This window comes from Trachinotus anak, unplaced genomic scaffold, assembly GCF_046630095.1.
Source record: "Trachinotus anak isolate AG129_WGS33_773 ecotype Australia unplaced genomic scaffold, CSIRO_AGI_Tana_v1 ptg000033l, whole genome shotgun sequence".
NCBI lineage: Eukaryota > Metazoa > Chordata > Actinopteri > Carangiformes > Carangidae > Trachinotus > Trachinotus anak.
The window spans coordinates 7,933,773-7,946,260 of record NW_027273884.1 but is presented as its reverse complement, the minus strand read 5'-3'; the positions used below and the strand labels follow the sequence as shown (position 1 = coordinate 7,946,260).

Genomic DNA, 12,488 nt, shown 5'->3' with positions numbered 1-12,488 from the left:
TGTATCCGAAGATTACTGTTTGATATCTGCCGACGTCAAAAACTCAAAAGCTTCACCAAAAACGCACAACTGAACAGTCTTCACTCATCTGAGTCATTTTAAGCTGACTGTATCCTAAGATTACTGTTTGATATCTGCCGACGTTAAAAAACTCAAAAGCTTCACCAAAAACGCACAACTGAACAGTATTCACTCACATTCAGTCATTTTAAGCTGACTGTATCCTAAGATTACTGTTTGATATCTGCCGACGTCAAAAACTCAAAAGCTTCACCAAAAACGCACAACTGAACAGTATTCACTCACATTCAGTCATTTTAAAATGACTGTATCCTAAGATTACTGTTTGATATCTGCCGACGTCAAAAACTCAAAAGCTTCACCAAAAACGCACAACTGAACAGTATTCACTCACATTCAGTCATTTTAAAATGACTGTATCCTAAGATTACTGTTTGATATCTGCCGACGTCAAAAACTCAAAAGCTTCACCAAAAACGCACAACTGAACAGTATTCACTCATCTGAGTCATTTTAAGCTGACTGTATCCTAAGATTACTGTTTGATATCTGCCGACGTCAAAAACTCAAAAGCTTCACCAAAAACGCACAACTGAACAGTATTCACTCACATTCAGTCAATTTAAGATGACTGTATCCTAAGATTACTGTTTGATATCTGCCAACGTCAAAAACTCAAAAGCTTCACCAAAAACGCACAACTGAACAGTATTCACTCACATTCAGTCATTTTAAGCTGACTGTATCCTAAGATTACTGTTTGATATCTGCCGACGTCAAAAACTCAAAAGCTTCACCAAAAACGCACAATTTTTTTATTCTGAACAGTATTCACTCATCTAAGTGATTTTCTGTGCAATTAGACCTAAAAATATTGCTTTATAACTGCAGACCTCAGAGACTGAAATACATCACACAAATTACACAACCATTGATTCTGATCAGTATTCACTCACATTCACTAATTTTCAGTTCACTGTCTCCTAAAACTCGTGCTTCTCTCCTGCAGATCTCAGAAACTGAAATACATCACACGAAATTAACAACTGATGATTCTGATCTTTTTTCACTCATACTGTGCGATTTTCTGTTCACTTTATCCTAAAAATAGTGCTTCACACCTGCAGACCTCAGAAACTCACAAATTGATGAACGTCATATGTTGAAGAAGATGCAGCAAAAGATTGTTTATCATGAATTCTATAAGCTTCTGTCTCAAAACATCACAAAGTATTATGAAGCAAAACTGTAACGAAGTCAGACCCCCACACAAACCATCGCAGCAGATCATCATTTCTAGTTCAACACTGATCCACACCAGAACCAGAACCAGAACCCATGATATGGTCAACATCACAAAGAGTGAGGCTGATGTCTATACAGCATATAGGCCTGTTCCTCTGTGCGTGTGTGTCTGTGTCGACTGAATATGCAGCCCTACCTGTCTGGGAAACAATGTGTCTACCTAAAAATATTGATGTTGAAGCATTTTCAATGTTGACATTAATTATGGCGAATTCAGCCCTACAAAAGCTTCTATCAAATCAGTCTTACCTTAAAAAATTGACCACAGAGGTTTGGGTTGACTCTCCTGGCCTGTCCTCCCTGGCATCAACAATGTTAGAAAGCAATGTCCAGCTTTCACCCAGTCTGTCAAAAATCCTTCTAGGTCCTCACTGTCCTCTTGACCTCTCCTCCTGCCTGCTGATGTCATTAGGTTCTCCCTCTGCTTGCTTAATACAACAGCACAACCACAGAAAACAAACACAGTAATATCATCTCTGATGATTTCATCTTACCCTTTTTTTCAGCAACTTATCTCCACTCCGCTTGCTCATGCTCATCTATGAATTAACTCTTCGATGAAGTAACCTTTGAACTAATAACACTGTGGTGGAGGTAGTATTCAGATCCTTTACTTCAGCAAAGGTACCAATACAGCAAATCCTCCATTGTAAGTCCTGCATGAAAAACCCTGCCTTCATAAAAGTACATGAGTATTAGCAGCAAAATGTAGTTAAATTATATCAGAAAAGTAATGGTTAGGTCCCTCTGACTGAGTGACAGGAACCTAACCATTACTTAGTTGATTAATCTGAGAGGAAACATACATACATACATCTGTTTTCAGCTTTTGGACTTTTTCTCTATTCTTTGATTTTTGTTGAGATGTATTGAAATGAAACCATGTGAGAAGTTTACAGGGAAAAATCACTATTTAGTGGAGCTGTTAATAACTCATAGACATCTGAAATGTGACCCTGTCTGCACACTGCTTTTTGTAAAATGTCAGAGGCCAAAAAGCTTTGAAACCATAGGTTTAATCTCTAACTATGCATTGGATTTTAATGCTTGTTAAACTATCCTTTGTGTGAAATACTCATGTTAAAAATAACTACTACTAAAAATAACCATCGCCAGATGAGTGTATTGGAGTAAAAAGTACAATATTTCCCTCTGAACTTCAGTGAAATTATACCATAGCATAAAATTTTTTTTTTTTTTTAAATATTTACAGTACCCAAAAGAGGTTAACCATGATGGACAGCACATTCTGTAACACTTTTTAACCTGTGCCAGAGAGTTGATGGAACCAAATTATTCATAATCAGAACTCTTCCTCTGTACAATATGTGAGGTAACAGCTACCTCCACTTGGCCAACCTTTCCTCCACCTTCTCCTCCACTTCCTTCCAGTTCTTCTGTAGTCTGATCAGATCAGAACAGGTCTGCTAGTATGCCTTTTCTGATTGGAGGTCTTCAATGTCGCCTTTTCACAAGAGACATTGAGAGTGTACTGGTGACAAAGCTTGATTTCCACTTTCCCACAATCCCACCACTGCTTCAATGATGTAAAATCTCCTTTCAAAGTTCTAAAAACTTTCCAAAACTAGAATTACTGCCTCACTGTTATATGCCTCCACCTGTCAGACTAATTTCAGATCACATCTTTGTTTTTCCAGAGTCATATAAAATATTAACCATTTGTGTTAAATTTTGTCATAATTGCTGTGTGAAGTCTTGAGTAATGCTAAAAAGTATTTTGTGAAGTCACAATACCCTTGACTTTGACCACCAAAATCTAATCAGTTCTTTCGTACCAAATTTGAAGAAATTATCTCAAGGAATTCATTAGGCCAAAACTGTGTATGGTGAGGTCACCAAGACCTTGACCTTTGACCACAAAAATCTTATCAGTTCATCCTTGAGTCTAACTGAATGTTGGACTCAAGGAACCCAACTGAATGTTGGACTCAAGTTGTGGAAGGATCACTACCCATGTGTTACTGTCTGTGTTTCTCAAGCATTTCTCTCCATACATCATTTAACCTGTGAGCCTACACCAGCTGCTTTGTGGCACATTTTGAAGCAGCATGAGGCTCAATATGGTTAATGTCCAGCTCATTGTTCTCTGTACAGTTAAAATCTCCTCCAAGAATTAAAAACTGTTCAGGACCACACTGACTTAAAATCACACAGAGCTCATTTAAATACTGAACTCTGTGCACTGTGTTGGGTGTGTAGATAGTCTCAGGCTCTGGATGCTCCTCCTGCTGCTGCTCTCTCAACCTGCCTACTACTCTATTCTTGGCCTGAAAGCCACTGGTGTTCATCTGCTTTCTCTTGAGAGCAGGGACTGTAAACACATTGTCATCCACCATCGAGTCCTCATCAGTGTCCCTCAGAGTGTCCTTTGCTACTCTGTCTGCAGTGTTCAACACAGCCGGCTCTTGTCCTCCTGAGCTCTATCACAGCTGTTACTTTCTGGCTACGCCACACTACTGTTTTTATTTTAAAACGCATCACTTTTGCTACATTTGTGCCTGGCATCCACACTACTCCCGAATTTTCTAAACGGAGCCATGCGTTTGTAGTCTGGATGGGCAAAACAGAGACCTCTGGAAACAATGACATAGACAACCACAGTCGCTCCCTGATTGGGTCTTATCAGCCTTGACTACCAGCTGTCAAAAGCAGTATGGATAATGAATTACAAGCGCTAATGACATTGCTGTCTTTGCTAGCAGCTGTTGTGCACTACCTGCTTCCTGTTTAAACTGGCTCGCACATACCAAGTGTACGTGAATGGTCATGTATATGCATTTTCAGGTGTGTTAATATGGATGGAGATCATTTCTCATATGAAGCTAAAGCTTTGTCTGGATGGAGATCGTTTTCATTTCTTTCCAGAAATGTTTTAAACTCTGTAAAAATCTGCTATGATTAATATTTTGTTTAACATGGTTTTCCCGCATAAAAGGTGAAAAAAAAAAAAAAAAAAACAGGGCTGTAAGCACATCTACACTCCTCATTGAAAAATCTGGATCAGGCCTTATGCCCCACCCACCACTGCTGCTTGCGCTTGGTTGACAGGTGAAACAACAGAGCATATCAAGATGGTTAGTGGAGGAAACATCACAAAGTCTGAGCTGCCTGTTTGTGCCTCAGTCATACCTAGACTCAAGAGTTTTTGAGTTTATTGTGACTAAAATTGGTTCCTGGAAGACATATCAGAACTGTATGCGTAGCTCACTGATTACGTTGTTTGTTAGCTTGTAACCGCGTCAGTAGCAGTGCTAGTGCTAACTAACACAGCGTCATCGGCTGTGCTAGTGCAAACTCTGGCCCTCTGTCCTGACAAGGTCTTGTCCGCCCCCTCATCTCCACAAGTTGACAGGATTGGTTCATACAGCTAATATGACCTATTAATCCCTGGCTGTCTGAATCTGTTTTTGTGAGACTGTCATTGGTTCACAGTGACCCTCGTTCCTGCAGCCAAAACACTTCAAGGCCCCAAAGTTGACAAACACCACATATTCAAAGTCATCAGCCTTCACACTTAAACCTAGACGGAGGTCCTCATCTTTTTTACTGAAGATCATGTGAACCTGCCATCTGTGAGAGACAACATGTTTCACCAGTGAAGACCTTCCTGACCATCCTGACTGCAACCTCTTGAATGGGGAGACAATCTTCCTGTGTCTCGGCAGTTCCTTCAGAATCTCATCACTGATGAATGGTGATATGTAAGAGATCATCACTATCTTTACTGGTGTACTCATTGGTGAGACTGATACAAAGGTGTTGTTGATCAGTACACTGCTCTCAACCAGTTTCTTTCTTTGCCTATTCAATGTCTTCCAAAAAAAGCATGGATTTTTATCTTTATTCTTATCCATACACTTTTTGATGCAGCTAATACTATCACTTAAGAATTCGACAAATTAAATAAAGAACACGATTAGAATTGTCTTGAATTTAATTTTTGTCTGAGCAGTTGCTCAATTTGTGGTAAATGAAGACAGCTTTCCTTTTAGCTTTTTCTAACAATTGGCTATTGTTAGAAAGAGTGATGTCGTTGTGTAAATAACACTGGGAGACATTGGACAAAATAGTTGAAAATATCTCTTTTATAGATGCTTGTTGAACAGGTTGTTTGATAAAGTTCTTATTGGCCTTTTACTTTTTATTGCACTTAAAATAACATAAAGTACAGCAACAGTGTACTTGAGTCAACACCTGCCTTTTGGGCGTCTGATCAGATAAGTGCTCTTTTTACAATACTTTTTTTATTTATTTCTCCTTTTCTAAGTTTATGTTTAAGTTATTAAATTTGTCTCGTGGCATCAGTTCTCATCTAAAAAACATGTTGAATTGACCAATGACTGTGTTTCAGCTTCCCTCATCACAGTCTCCACATTTAACCTACACAGACTGAGAGGACTGCAGAGCAGCGCTTTTCACTGACCTACCTTCACCGGTGACAACCAAGTAACGAGTGTTTGTCCTAAGCCTTGGTATTGTTTGTCACCGTTGTGAAATTAAACTACTATTAAAACAGCTCAATACAGACCAATAGCAACATAACAATAACAACTCCCTGTACAGGGGTACACAGTGCGTTCCTTGTACAGTACACAGAATACAATGAGCCTAATTGTTGCTGCATTCTAGTTTGGAAGGTAGATTGGTTGGTTTATCACTATTTTATATAGTTAGAGACAAGCTTATTTCAGTTTTACATCAACAAATCTTTATTTGCTGAGACTGAATTATTATTTTATAGACAAATCTATACATGTGAAAAGGCCCTATAACACAGTGTGTCATTGTTTTCTTTGGTGTTGCTTGTTCTTGTGATAAATGTAGAAAAGTACTAAAGACCATTGTCTCTGTGTAAATTGATAATTTTATCTGCAAGTGTAGAGTATTGAAATGAATAAATATGTAGGTAACTTTATTTAATTTAATAATTATGAGGGGGAATGCCCCCTTTTCCCCTTGAGCACCTACCCCTCAAAATGTCTGTGCATGGGCCTGCTGCAGCCCTACAAAAGATTCCATCAAATCAGTCTTACCTTAAAAAATTGAGGTTTGGGTTCAGGTTGATTCTTCTGGGCTCTCCTCCTTGACGTACACGATGTTGGAAGACAATGTCCATCTATCACCCAGGATGTCACAAATGTCCTTCAAAGGTCCTGCCTGCTCACTGTGTCCTCTTGACCTCCTCCTGCCTGCTGACTGTCATTATGGCCTCCCTCTGCTTCAACAGCACACAAATGTAAAACTCACATCACCCATACTTTCCTGTTCAGTATGAAACCTGCAGGACAGCCACAGAAAATACACACTGCATTATCATCTCTGAGTCCTAATTCTTACAAGTTTCCTCTGAAAGTAACGGTTAGGTCCATCTGACTAATGTATTATTGTATATGACATCATCAGATGATTAATACTGAAGCATCAGTTTTCAGCAGCATGTTACTCTTTGAACCACTTTATATAGAGTTTTATATAAAGGGTCACCAGATAAATCTGAAGGGTTGTCAGATGATAATTTGGAGAGGAAAGAAGAAAGAATAATACCGATACATAGATCTGTTTTCATTTTTTGGACTTTTTCTCTAATTCTTGGTTTTTGGTGAGATGTATCATTTGAACATTTAGTATTTCACTGAATGTTCAAATAATAACACATATCTCCAAAAATCAAACCATGTCAGAGCTTTAGAGGGAAAATCACTATTTGGTGGCGCTTATAGGCCCTGTTAAAACCTGGGATTAACATCCATCTCTGGTGATCCAATCACAATCAGACTGCTCTAAGTGGAGCTGTGACTGTAGCCAGGACATATTGAGGCCACATTTGAGATCCGATCACCCAGACCAAACGCTCTGGGCCATGTGGCCACATTCGTTTAGCAGTGTGAATGCAAATGCATCCATTGCCACTCAGATAACACATGGTTAGACATAGAACAAATATTGTGTAAGACAGTCACATTTGAGACTTAACACCAACAATATCAGCGACTCTGACAGCCGGGTGGAAATTCCACCAAATCACAAACTCTATCCTTACACCATCTAGCCTCACCCCAATATGGAATAATCCAGACTTTCTTATCAATAAAGCACCACTTAACTTCTGCACCTGGGCTGAAAAAGGAATCACACACCTCAAGCATATCTTCCATAATAATAAACTGGCTTCATTCTGACCCAATAGGACACTTCGCTCTCTAAATGCAGGTCTACATGTGGTTCCCAGAGTTTGTAATAGCAGAATGGGGGGCAGAGCCTTCAGCTATCAGGCTCCTCTCCTGTGGAACCAGCTCCCAGTGTGGGTTCAGGAGGCAGACACCCTCTCTACCTTTGAGTTCAGGCTTAAAACTGTCCTGTTTGGTAAAGCTTATAGTTAGGGCTGGCTTGGGTATGTCCTGACCCATCCTTTAGTTATGCTGCTATTGAGCTAGACTGCTGGGGATTCCCATGATGCACTGGGCTCTCTCTCTCTCTCTCTCTCTCTCTTTCTCGACTACTTTATGCCATTAACAGTTTTTTTTTCTCTCCTCCATAGTTTGTCTTCTCCTCTCTCTCCCTTTCTCTGTCCTCATTCTGCAGGTATCTCTGCCTCTGGAGCAGCAGGATCCAGATCCACCACTACTCTCATTACTATTAACTAGGGTTGTGAACGATAAACCGATGTGACCGGATATTCGGTTCAACAAGTGAGAGATACGGCTGCATCGGTAGCAGCCTCCTCAATCGATACAAATTATCAGTGAATTCCTAGATGAATCGGTTATAGAGTCATGGATCGGGTATCGCGAGACTTTGAATCAGTTGGCGGCATTACACACGTGCCAGGTCTCTAAAACAACGTGAGAGCTGAGGCTGCCCACAAAACGCCGTAGCTGCCTAGCTGGTATTAGCATGAGTGATAAACAAGGGACCACACGGAAAATGGAGGAGGTGGAGAACGAAAGCGTCAGCCTGACCAAAGGTGATAATGCACCGAGAAAGATTTTCAATGCATCGGGGAAACAAAAATCCAAGGTGTGGACCGTTTTTGGGTTTTATAAGAAGGAAGAGAAGCTCGAACAAAGTTTGTTGTTACTATTCTGTGCTACTTTTACCTCTGGAGATCCCATCTAATGATTCAGCCAGACTTTTTTTGGTCCATGTCTAAAAATAAATACATTGACATGTGATTTTGTTGTTCTGTTTTTTTTTTTTTGCCAGTGCCAGTCTTTTACATATTTAAAAAGAAACTATTGTACTGTCACTTTCATAGACTTGGCTTCTTTATTATATAAAATATCTACATCAAATATTAACCACAGAATCGAACCATATCGTTCTTACACTGTATGGAATCGATTCGTATCGAATCGGTCTATAATAAAAGGATATCGTTTTTGAATCGAATCGTAATCTGTGTATCCAGATGCATATCGAATCGTTTATCACAGAGAGATGTGCAACCCTACTAATAACCACTGTTATCTGTCATTATTATTGATAATACCATTACCTATACAGCTGTTCCTGGTCTCTCTCTCTCTCTCTCTCTTTTCCCCTCTCTCCTTCCCCCACCTCCCCTTTTTTTCTCCTCCTAAACCCAACCGGTTGAGGCAGATGACCACCCACCCTGAGTCCGGTTCTGTTTGTTCCTGTTAAAAGGGCGTTTTTCCTCCCCCCTGTCGCCAAGCACTTGCTCTTTGTGGGAACTGTTGGGTTTTTCTCTGTAACAAAGTAAGGTCTTGACCTTACCCTGTAAAGTGCCTTGAGAAAATGTGTATTGTGATTTGGCGCTATACAAATAAAATTGAATCAAATTGACTCTGACCAGTATGGCAAGTATGGCATCGAGAGGGACCACTTCTTAGAATACTTACAACTTAAATCCTGTATACAAGCAAAATGTAACATAACAGCCTGTAATCTGGAACTCTCATTCTCAACTCTCATTCTCAAGTCTCCATACATGTGTACTCCATACAACTCACTACCTTGGGTAAAAAATATTTAGAATGGGATTCACTTCTGAAATTTGTACCAATTGCACCCAAACAGGCCAGAAACCTACATGCAACCTGGCACTGCACACCCATTCACCAATTTTGGAAAAAAGTCATACGATCACTATCTGCCATCTTTGGCTGCCACATCCCACTTTCCCCCTCACTCTGCTTATTAGGAGATACATCAGCTATCAACATTAACACAACAAACAGCAGAACCCTCCTCATTTCCCTAGCCATCGCTAAGAAGACTATCCTCATGAACTTGAAATGAAGGAACACCACAACACTCTGGAAAAACGTACTCTGGAATATATCTCTCTAGAATATCATCAACTCACAATAACAGCCCGATATCAGAACCATACCTCACATGGCAACCCTTCATTAATTTTCTACACCACTGATTTCTTCCTCCTCTCATTATCTACATTATTATCATTATCACTATTAATACTTATTATTGTTATTACTATTATTATCACTGTTATGATTATTATTACTTCTCTATTTGATGGTTCCTTTATTTATTCTGTTTTATCTGTCTCTTTTTGCCTACCAACTTCCAGTGTGGTTTCTATATACACACTCCAACAATGAAGTTGCTATCCTTTTTTTCTCTGTACAATTATTATTATTATTATTATTATTATTATTATTAACATTATAACTACTGTTATTATTGTTATGTACAGAATCCATAGGATTACTCTCTCAGTTTTCTGTGTAATCATATATACCATCATTACTATCATACTTCAATTTTTTATTCATTTATTTTTATCCATTTTTGTATTCCTGGGTTTGCTTTGGTACATTCTATTCTCTTATTTCATTATTATTAATATTACTATTTTTTCATCATTATTAATATTACCATTACTATCACTACAATTATTATTCATTTCTTATTGCTGTTATATTATTTTGAAATATTATTCATTCATTTATTTATCCATTCACTTTTTGTTATTGTTAATATCTATTTATTTACTCGATTCATTTTATTTATTAAGGGCAAGGGAAGGATCCCACATCTCTCATGTCTTTTAATACACTAGATTAGATAGGGTTAAAAAAAAAAAAAAAAAAAGAAATACAAAAGTATTATAACTTGAAGTTGTTCAAAAGGTAAAAGACAAACTGAACCACCACAGCCACTGATAAACTCTATGGCCTTGTTCATTACCTGCCAATAACATGCGTCTTACAAGTAGACAGATGTAAAATGAACAAATGAGCAAATGAACACTTATGTATTTAGCCAGTCAGACAGACGGGGGTCCATTGTTAATGTATGTGTGTGTGTGTGTGTGTGAGAGAGAGAGAGAGAGAGAGAGAGAGAGAGAGAGAGAGAGAGAGAGAGAGAGACTGAGAGAAACAGAGAAAGAGGGTGCGGAGGAGCTGGGCAATCATCGGCTCTGCACAGCTCAAATGAGATAAGCCTTAAGCCACTTGACAGAGTCAAATATTCTGGTTTCATTGTGAAACTGTGGCGGCACAACTGAGTAGGCAGTCTTTTAGTGTGGCCCAGGACACGTTTGCGTTCACATTGCTAAAAGAATGTGGCCACAGACATGATCTGATCTCAGTGCCTCTTGGGTGCGTCACCTGTACTTAGTGCTGTCCACCTGTGATCGGATCACCCCATCTCTACAACAAAATCCACCATTGTCTCACTGCTCACAACTGATCACCCATATTTGAAAGGATACACGATCAGTTAGCCAACATTAGCTAGCTAAACTGTAACTTAGGGCAAAAGTTAACTAGCTAACATTAGCACTCCTCCACAAATACTTGACATAATCAAATTCAGATTATCTGGTGCTGAGAAAGTGTCTTAAACAAGCAAGATCTTTAACCACTGCTACTTACATTTAGCTTCATTGCACAGACGGTGATGCCACACGGTGCATGGATGCGAATGCTTTGCAAGGCACGTGGTTGCAGGATGCTCTGAAGGGAGTAAGGCGGGCAGATCAAAGAGGCGGCGCGAGGTTTTGATGTGGGAGAGAGAGACTAACTGTCCACGTTAAGAAAAGGTGTGACCCAGGGGCGTCTGGCGGCGGCGATTCTTTGATGTGGGAGAAACAGAGGAGACGTGTCATCCAAATTAAGAAAAGGTATGAAAATATCTTTTAACGCAGTGATCACTGGGTAGCCGAGTGGTTAGTACGTATAATATATAAAGTAATCTTTTCATCAGCGGAGTCACCGGTTCGACTCCCGACAGCCCCGACCTTTTCATGCATGTCATTACGTATCCTTTTGCCCCTTTCCTGTCACTCTCTGCTGTCCTATCTAATAAAAGCGAAAATGCCCCAAAAATTTCTTTAAAAGTCAGCGCCCTCGCCCAATAGCAGCTGGGATTGGCTCCAGCGCCCCCACCCCCGTGACCGGGCCTCTGATAAGCGGCATGGAAAATGAATGAAAAAAATGAATGAATTAAGTTTTCAAAAGTTCATTTCTGCGTTACCGAACATTCAATGTGTATTTAGTAAAGCCATGTTTCCTTGTTAAACTTATGCGTTCTCTCCCTTCCCTTGCCTTTCCAAATGGTCGTTTCAATGAGAGATACAAAAATACAGTTAGAAAAAGTAATGATGACGTTGCTGCTCCATAGACACTCTAGACATGACAGCAGCAGAGAGTTATTCAGACCATCAGGGAAAGTGACAAATCAATTATTGTAATTTAATTTATATAATTAGTCCCATGCTGCTATGCAGGCAGGTGTGTTGCTCTATGTCTCTAGTCTGAAACTGTCTCGTGATTCAATAACAGGTTTTTAGGTTAGTATGCCTTTACGAAAATGATGAATATAATTGTGCCTCAACACTGAAATCTAGTGATATAATTTTGCGTTTTTGGTGAGCATAATTAAAGAATATATGCTGAATGTGCTTCCGGTCCATTAAGTCGGAACATCAGAGCACAGTTTGTATGCATTACAATAGTCTTTGAGCTTAAAGATTCTGCAAAGCAGAAAAACATATGAGTTCTGAGTTTGCCACACCACAGAAAAATGGCACATCAAACCCCCTGCCAAATTTGAATGAATAAAAATATTGCCAAATATGTAAAATTAGGTTTGAAACTTGTGAAAAAATAAGCAGTATTATCAACTCTGGAACGCTGGGGACTTGTCCGCTG

The 12,488-nt window shown here is 39.3% G+C and overlaps 1 long non-coding RNA gene across 1 annotated transcript; it reads right to left on the bottom strand.

Moving 5' to 3' along the window:
* Positions 1-534: 534 nt before the first annotated feature.
* LOC139614149 (uncharacterized) lies at positions 535-11,486 on the bottom strand. The gene is made up of 3 exons (XR_011686910.1): positions 11,211-11,486; positions 6,381-6,565; positions 535-1,754 (listed from the first exon to the last, which is right to left on the bottom strand). It is a non-coding gene; the product is annotated as an uncharacterized lncRNA (long non-coding RNA).
* Positions 11,487-12,488: the final 1,002 nt, after the last annotated feature.